The following is a 9,603-nucleotide window of genomic DNA, read 5'->3' on the forward strand; positions in this document are numbered from 1 at the left end:
GATACTAAAGTCCAGTGTCAGAATATTGGTTGCTTATTTTATTCTCTGTATTCCTTTCTATTTTATTTTCTGAAAATAGTTAGTGAAATCCCTTTGAAAGTTTGAGCATTTTTTTTCCCAGATACGTTAAGGGGAACTAAGGGAAAAGACATAGACTGGGGTTACACTCTAGACCAGGAGTTGGCCTTTTTTCCCTAAAGGATCAGATAGTAAATATTTTAGGTTTTGTGGGCCAATGGTGACTGTCACAACTACTCAGCTCTGCTATTATAGTGTGAAAGCAGCCATAGGCAACACATAAATAAATGAGCGTGACTGGGTTCCAATAAAACTTTATTTACAAAAAAATAGGCAGCAAGCTGTCATTGGCCCACTGACCTTAGTATGCTGTGGATAAGAAAAGGGGGTGTGACCCATCCCCGAGGGCCAGAGGAATGGTGGCAGAAGGAGCCAAGCAAGAGACGCAGAAGGCACAGGTGGCCCAGGAGACAGGCTGAGATCTCCCTGGCTGCCAAAGCCTTGAGTGTTCGGGTTCTAATTTACTAAGAGAGATACTTCCCTACTTCATGCCTCTCAAAAGAGTCTTGAGGGCAGGGATTTTTTCTATTTTGTTTCTGCTGCATCTTCTGCACCTACACAGTTGCCTGGCACTCCAAAACACTTGTTAATGAGTACATATTTGAGTGAATAAAATTATCTTACATAAAAGGGCTGAACGAACATTTTGTATCTCTTTGACTCTGGGCATGACTCAACATATTAACAAACAAGCATAAATACTAGTTTTGATATTGTGAGGCTAGAGTTGCAAAGAAAGGAAATCAAATATACCCTTTCACTTTAAATCTAACTGAAGGTGTGTTGTGTCTACTCATCTCTGTATCCAGCACAGAACTGTACCCTCTGTAATCCATACTTAGTATTGGTAAGGAGATGCTTATAGGTAGAACTAAGTCTTACAAGCAGACTCAAAGCGTATGAGTGTTTCTGTTCCCTTCCTTCTCCCTCCCCCCCACCCCCTGGGATTTATGTTGATTCATGTTGAAGCCTAATGCCCAATATGATGGTATTAGGAGATGGGGGCTCTAGGTCATGACGTTGGAGCCCTCATGAATGGGATTAGTGCCCTTAGGAAAGAGACCCCAGAGAGCTTCCTTGACCCCTCCACTGTGCAAATGGACAGTGAGAAGATGCTGTCTATGAACCAGGAAGCAGGCCCTCAGTTCAGGTCAGTTCAGTCGCTCAGTCGTGTCCGACTCTTTGCGACCCCACCAATCGCAGCACCCAGGCCTCCCTGTCCATGACCAACTCCCAGAGTCTACTGAAACTCATTTTCATTGAGTTGGTGATGCCATCCAACCATCTTATTTTCTATTGTCCCCTTCTCCTCCTGCCTTCAATCTTTTCCAGCATCAGGGTCTTTTCAAATGAGTCAGTTCTTTGTATCAGGTGGCCAGAATATTGGAGTTTCAGCTTTAGCATCAGTCCTTCCAATGAACACTCAGGACTGATCTCCTTTAGGATGGACTGGTTGGATCTCCTTGCAGTCCAAGAGACTCTCAAGAGTCTTCTCCAACAACACAGTTCAAAAGCATCAATTCTTCAGTGCTCAGCTTTCTTTACAGTCCAACTCTCACATCCATACATGACTACTGGAAAAACCATAGCCTTGACTAGACAGAACTTTGTTGGCAAAGTAATGTCTCTGCTTTTGAATATGTTATCTAAGTTGGTCATAACTTTCCTTCCAAGGAGTAAGCGTCTTTTAATTTCATGGCTGCGATCATCATCTGCAGTGATTTTGGAGCCCCCCAAAATAAAGTCTGACACTGTTTCCTCATCTATTTCCCATGAAGTGATGGGACCAGATGTCATGATCTTAATTTTCTGAATGTTGAGCTTTAAGCTAACTTTTTCACTCTCCTCTTTCACTTTCATCAAGAAGCTCTTTAGTTCTTCACTTTCTGCCATAAGGGTGGTGTCATCTGCATATCTGAGGTTATTGATATTTTTCCTGGCTTGTGCTTCATCCAGCCCAGCATTTCTCATGATGTACTCTGCATATAAGTTAAATAAGCAGGGTGACAATATATAGCCTTGACGTACTCTTTTTCCTATCTGGAACCAGTCTGTTGTTCCATATCTAGTTCTAACTGTTGCTTCCTGACCTGCATACAGATTTCACCAGACATCAAATCTGCTGATAACTCCCATTCTCCAGGACTGCGAGAAATAAATTTCTATTGTTTATAAACCACCCAGTCAGTGGTGTTTTTGTTGTTGCAGCCTGAATAGACTAAGACAACCAGGAGAGGAAAGGAAGACTTTTCCAGTCTTCACCAGGCTTCTTACAGAATTCTCCATTGTACCCATGTGGAAACCATCCTACCTGAAAATTTTAGTATTTTCACTAATAATACCTTTTTGAAGACCATGTAATTAGGTTATATTATATTCTATTTAAAGTATTTTGTGGATTAAGTGCTTATATCTATGCGCAAAAGGAAGGTAAGTTCCCTCTTTTTCGGGTTTCTTTTAAAAGACAGGGGACTTTGCTGGTGGTCCAGTGGCTAAGACTCCCAATGTGGGGGCCAGGGTTTGATCCCTGGTCAGGGAACTTTGAGTGCTGAAGAACTGATGCTTTCAAAATGTGGTGCTAGTGAAGACTCTTGAGATTCCCTTTGGAAACAAGGAGATCAAACCAATAAATCCTAAAGGAAATCAACCCTGAATATTCATGGGAAAGACTAGTGCTGAAGCTGAAGCTCCAATACTTTGGCCACCTGATCTGAGAAGCCTACTCATTGGAAAAGACTCTGATTCTGGGAAAGATTTAGGGCAAGAGGAGAAGGGGACAACAGAGGTTGAGATGGTTGGATGGCATCACCAACTCAATGGACATGAGTTTGAGCAAACTAACGGAGATAGTGAAGAGCAGGGAAGCCTGGTGTGCTGCATTTCATGGGGTCAAGAGTTGGACATGACTTAGTAACTGAACTACAGTGGAACTAGATTCTACATGCCACGACTAAGAGTTCAAATGAAACAATTAAAAATAGATTCTGCACGCTGCAACTAAAAGATCTCACATGCTGCAACTAAGACCAGGAGCAGTCAAATAAATAAATGAATTCATCTCAGTTCAGTTCAGTCACTCAGTTGTGTCTGACTCTTTGCGACCCCATGAATCACAGCACGCCAGGCCTCTCTGTCCATCACCAATTCCCTGAGTCCACTCAAACCCATGTCAGTTGAGTCGGTGATGCCATCCAACCATCTCATCCTCTTTTGTCCCCTTCTCCTCCTGCCCCCAAGACCTCCCAGCATCAGAGTCTTTTCCAATGAGTCAGTACTTTGCATCAGGTGGCCAAAGTATTGGAGTTTCAGCTTCAACATCAGTCCTTCCAATGAACACCCAGGACTGATCTCCTTTTGGATGGACTGGTTGGATCTCCTTGCAGTCCAACAGACGCTCAAGAGTCTTCTCCAACACCACAGTTCAAAAGCATCAATTCTTCAGCACTCAGCTTTCTTCACAGTCCAAATCTCACATCCATATGTGACTACTGGAAAAACCATAGCCTTGACTAGATAGACGTTTGTTGGCAAAGTAATGTCTCTGCTTTTGAATATGCTATCTAGGTTGGTCATAACTTTTCTTCCAAGGAGTAAGTGTCTTTTAATTTCATGGCTGCAGTCACCATCTGCAGTGATTTTTGGAGCCCAGAAAAATAAAGTCTGACACTGTTTCCCCATCTATTTGCCATAAAGTGTTGGGACTAGATGCCATGATCTTCGTTTTCTGAATGTTGAGCTTCAGTCCAATTTTTTCACTCTCCTCTTTCACTTTTATCAAGAGGCTCTTTAGTTCTTCTTCACTTTCTTGCCATAAAGCTTGTGTCATCTGCATATCTGAGGTTATTGATATTTCTCCTTGAAATCTTGACTCTGGCTTGTGCTTCATCCAGCCCGGCATTTTACATGATGTATTCTGCATAGAAGTTAAATAAGCAGGGTGACAATATACAGCCTAGATGTACCCCTTTCCCAATTTGGAACAAGACTGTTGTTCCATGTCCAGTTCTAACTGTTGCTTCCTGACCTGCATACAGATTTTTCAAGAGGCAAGTCAGGTGGTCTGGTATTCCCATCTCTTTCAGAATTTTCCACAGTTTATTGTGATCCACACATCAAAGGCTTTGGCATAGTCAATAACGCAGAAATAGATGTTCTTCTGGAACTCTGTTGCTTTTTCGATGATCCAGCGGATGTTGGCAATTTGATCTCTAGTTCCTCTGCCTTTTCTAATACCAGCTTGAACATCAGGAAGTTCATGGTTCACGTATTGCTGAAGCCTGGCTTGGAGAATTTTGAGCATTACTTTACTAGCGTGTGAGATGAGTGCAGTTGTGCAGTAGTTTGAGCATTCTTTGGCATTGCCTTGCTTTCGGATTGGAATGAAAACTGACCTTTTCCAGTCCTGTGGCCACTGCTGAGTTTTCCAAATTTGCTGGCATATTGAGTGCAGCACTTTCACAGCATCATCTTTCAGGATTTCAAATAGCTCAACTGGAATTCCATCACCTCCACCAGCTTTGTGCATAGTGATGCTTCCTAAGGCCCACTTGACTTCACATTCCAGGATGTCTGGCTCTAGGTGAGTGATCACACCATCATGATTATCTTGGTCGTGAAGCTCTTTTTTGTACAGTTCTTCTGTTTATTCATTTCACCTCTTCTTAATATCTTCTGCTTCTGTTAGGTCCATACCATTTCTGTCCTTTATTGAGCCCATTTTTGCATGAAATGTTCCCTCGGTATCTCTAATTTTCTTGATCTAATCTCTAATCTATCTAATCTCTAGTCTTTCCCATTCTATTGTTTTCCTCAATTTCTTTGCACTGATCACTGAGGAAGGCTTTCTTATCTCTCCTTGCTATTCTTTGGAACTCTGCATTCGAATGGGTATATCTCTCCTTTTCTCTTTTGCTTTCTGCTTCCCTTCTTTTCACAGCTATTTGTAAGGCCTCCTCAGACAGCCAGTTTGCTTTTTGCATTTCTTTTTCTTGGGGATGGTCTTGATCTCTGTCTCCTGTAGAATGTCACGAATCTCTGTCCATGGTTCATCAGGCATTCTGTCTATCAGATCTAGTCCCTTAAATCTATTTCTCACTTCCACTGTATAGTCATAAGGGATTTGATTTAGGTCATACCTGAATGGTCTAGTGGTTTTCTCCACTTTCTTAAATTTCAGTCTGAATTTGGCAATAAGGAGTTCATGATCTGAGCCACAGTCAGCTCTTGGTCTTGTTTTTGTTGACTGTATAGAGCTTCTCCATCTTTGGCTGCAAAGAATATAATCAGTCTGATTTCAGTGTTGACCATCTGGTGATGTCCATGTGTGGAAGCTTCTCTTGTGTTGTTGGAAGAGGATGTTTTCTATGACTAGTGCATTCTCTTGGCAGAACTGTATTAGCCTTTGCCCTCCTTCATTCTGTACTCCAATGCCAAATTTGCCTGTTATTCCAGCTGTTTCTTGACTTCCTACTTTTGCATTCCAGTCCCCTATAATGAAAAGGACATCTTTTTTGGCTGTTAGTTTTAGAAGGTCTTGTAGGTCTTCATAGAACTGTTCAACTTCAGCTTCTTCAGTGTTATTGGTTGGGGCATAGGCTTGGATTACCATGATATTGAATGGTTTGTCTTGGAAATGAACAGAGATCATTCTGTTGTTTTTGAGACTGCATCCAAGTACTGTATTTCGGACTCTTTTGTTGACTATAATGGCTACTCCATTTCTTCTAAGGGATTCCTGCCCACAGTGGTAGATATAATGGTCATCTGAGTTAAATTCACCCATTCCAGTCCATCTAGGTTCGCTGATTCCTAGAATGTCAATGTTCATTCTTGCCATCTCCTGTTTGATCACTTCCAATTTGCCTTGATTCATGGACCTAACATTTCAGGTTCCTATGCAATATTGCTCTTTACAGCATTGGACCTTGCTTCTATCACCAGTCACATCCACAACTGGTTATTGTTTTTGCTTTGGCTCCATCCCTTCATTCTTTCTGGAGTTATTTCTCCACTGATCTCCAGTAGCATACTGGGCACCTACTGACCTGGGGAATTCATCTTTCATTGTCCTATCTTTTTGCCTTTTCATACTGTTCATGGGGTTCTCAAAGCAAGAATGAATAAATAAATATTATTTTTTAAAAGTAAATGACAGGGCCAATCCTGAGCAGGGATTTTAAGCACAGTGTAACAGAGGTCAGAGGGCAGTGGGGGAGGACAGACAGAGGACAGGGGGAAACCTCTACCTGTGAGCCACCTGGTTCTCTGTGTGCATATGTGTGTGTCTGCAACTGTGCACATATGCACAAGTGTGAAAATACTGCCTTTACATGAGCCTTCTAGAATCAAACCTTCTGAGAATAATAATCCTTTAAATCTTTGAGTGATTATTGCCTCGTTATGAATTGTTTTATAAGATACTCTTCTTGGAGACAGAATGTAGCTGCGGCTTATTGATTAGTGACCATAGGCACTTTGCTAAATACTCTGCATGTTCCCTACTTTAACCCTCTATGGTGTAGTAGTCCGGAGTATACACAAAGCATACTGGATGGTAATGCTAGGGAGGGAGAGGTATAGATTAGAATAAGTCTCAAAAGCTATGCCTTCTTTGCATCTGTTTAAGTTGATATCTAGAAGTTTTCAAATTTATGTAGTTGCAAAGGATTTAATTTCCACTTTCATTTTAAAATAAAATTGAGGGACTTGCCTGGTGGTCCAGTGGTTAAGACTCTGAGCGGGCACAGGTTCGATCACTGGTTGGGGGACTAAGATCCTGCATGCCTGTCAGCATGGCCAATAAAAAAAATAAATAAAATTGATATGTAATTTTTAATGAAGTCAACACAAAGCTTAAATCTCATAATGATAAGAAAGATATGGGCATAGACAAGGGGAAACTTGATATTCTCTTTTTGCTTCAACCTTTTGAAATGGTATTTGTATTCTACTTTCTAACAGAAATGTTATCCTAGTGTCTTCTGTGTTTGAAAGTCTCAAATATTTTTCTTAAACAAAAGTATGTGTGCAATTGAAACTAACTTTTTGACCAACAGGATCCTAACTGTAAGGATTGTCTTCTAGGATTGAGTTATCAACATGATTACTATCAGGACTCAGTGGGTTCTCAACAGAAATTTATTATAAACATTGACAGTTGCTAATTATAAAAATAAAATTCTATTAGAGCTCCATCTCTTAATGAGATAAATGGGGTGTTAAAAAGTTATTTCATGAATTTATGATTGAATGCTACTTATGGTCAGAAAAAGACAGGGCTCAGCTTTAATTTTCATTATGCCATTTTTATAGGTGTGTTGAGGAGTTTTGTTCACTGAATAAGTGGGTGGTAATGGAAAGAGTTCTGTTGTTAGGAAAGCCACTCACTTCTCCAAGATATATCCTGACAAAATCACATAGTGATCTATTGTGGAAAATTATTTCTAATGATTTATTAGCTCATTTTTCAAAAGAATAGGAAAGTACTTGACTTGCAAAAGGATTTGTTAGCCAGTCATTAGAGTCACAACACCAAGGCTACTACCTTTTTTTTCTCAAATTGAAATACAGTGGATTTACAATGTTTCAGGTGTGCAGCAAGATGATTCAATTATAACACTTTTTTAGATTCCACATATAAGTGGAATATTAAGTGACTATCATCTATTTGCCTTTCTCTGACTTACTTCACTTAGTATGATAATCTCCAGACCCATCCATGTTGCTGCAAATGGCATTATTTCATTCTTCCTTTGGCTGAGTAATATGCCATTGTATACATGTACCACAGCTGCCTTATCCATTCATCTGTCGATGGACATATAAGTTGCTTCTTGGTTACTGTACATAGTACTGCTATAAACATTGGGGTGCATGGATCTTTTTGAATTAGAGTTTTCATCTTTTTCAGACATATGCCCAGGGGTAGGATTGCCAGATCACATGGTAACTTGATTTTTAGTTTTTTAAGAGAGTTCCAGAAAAACTTCTATTTCTGCTTTATTGACTATGCCAAAGCCTTTGACTGTGTGGATCACAATAAACTGTAGAAAATTCTGAAAGAGATGGGAACACCAGACCACCTGACCTGCCTCTTGAGAAACCTGTATGCAGGTCAGGAAGCAACAGTTAGAGCTGGACATGGAACAACAGACTGGTTCCAAATAGGAAAAGGAGTACGTCAAGGCTGTATACTGTCACTCTGCTTATTTAACTTATATGCAGAGTACATCATGAGAAACATTGGGCTGGATGAAGCACACGCTGGAATCAAGATTGCTGGGAGAAATATCAATAACCTCAGATATGCAGATGACACCACTCTTATGGCAGAAATTGAAGAGGAACTAAAAAGCCTCTTGATGAAAATGAAAGAGAAGAGTGAAAAAATTGGATTGAAGCTCAACATTCAGAAAACAATCATGGCATCTGGCCCAATCACTTCATGGCAAATAGATGAGGAAACAGTGGAAACAGTGTCAGACTTTATTTTTTTGGGCTGCAAAATCACTGCAGATGGTGACTGCAGCCATGAAATTAAAAGATGCTTACTCCTTGGAAGGAAAGTTATGACCAACCTAGATAGCATATTAAAAAGCAGAGACATTACTTTGCCAACCAAGGTCTGTCTAGTCAAGGCTATGGTTTTTCCAGTGGTCATGTATGGATGTGAGAGTTGGACTGTGAAGAAAGCTGAGCGCCAAAGAATTAATGCTTTTGAACTGTGGTGTTGGAGAAGACTCTTGAGCGTCTGTTGGACTGCAAGGAGATCCAACCAGTCCATTCTGAAGGAGATCAGCCCTGGGATTTCTTTGGAAGGAATGATGCTAAAGCTGAAACTCCAGTACTTGGGCACCTCATGTCAAGAGTTGACTCATTGGAAAAGACTCTGATGCTGGGAGGGATTGGGGGAAGGAGGAAAAGGGGAAGACAGAGGATGAGATGGCTGGATGGCATAACTGACTCAATGGACGTGAGTTTGAGTGAACTCTGGGAGTTGGTGATGAACAGGGAGGCCTGGCGTGCTGCGACTCGTGGGGTCACAAAGAGTCAGACATGACTGAGTCAGTGAACTGAACTGAACTGAAGGACCTTCCAAACTGTTTTCCATCCAACAGTACTATTTTAAGTTGATTTTATTTTTAAGTGCCTCAGAGAGTTTTAAGCTTTCTGGTAATGCACTGAATTGAGTCCTGATAGATGAGAGGTATACCTTCTTCATCGTTTTTTTTTTTTTTTTTTTTAGGTGAGGAAAGGGTGCCTATGAAAGAGGCGACAGGAACAGAGAACCAGAAGGACACTTTGATCACAGGCTGTTTCTTAGGGAGAATGGTTTTAATAAGTTTGTATGGATACTAAGGATCTCAGAATTGATTCCTGTAATACAACCTGTGCCCGTCTTGAGGACCACTGGGATAGAGCATGATGCACATTCATGAATGAGTTGATAAGAACTAGTTTGAAAGATAGGATGACAAGTGTACAGAGGGCAGTGGGGAAGAGGAAGGCAGTACCAGCCCAGCAGGA

This window comes from Budorcas taxicolor, chromosome 9, assembly GCF_023091745.1.
Source record: "Budorcas taxicolor isolate Tak-1 chromosome 9, Takin1.1, whole genome shotgun sequence".
Taxonomy (NCBI): Eukaryota; Metazoa; Chordata; class Mammalia; order Artiodactyla; family Bovidae; genus Budorcas; species Budorcas taxicolor.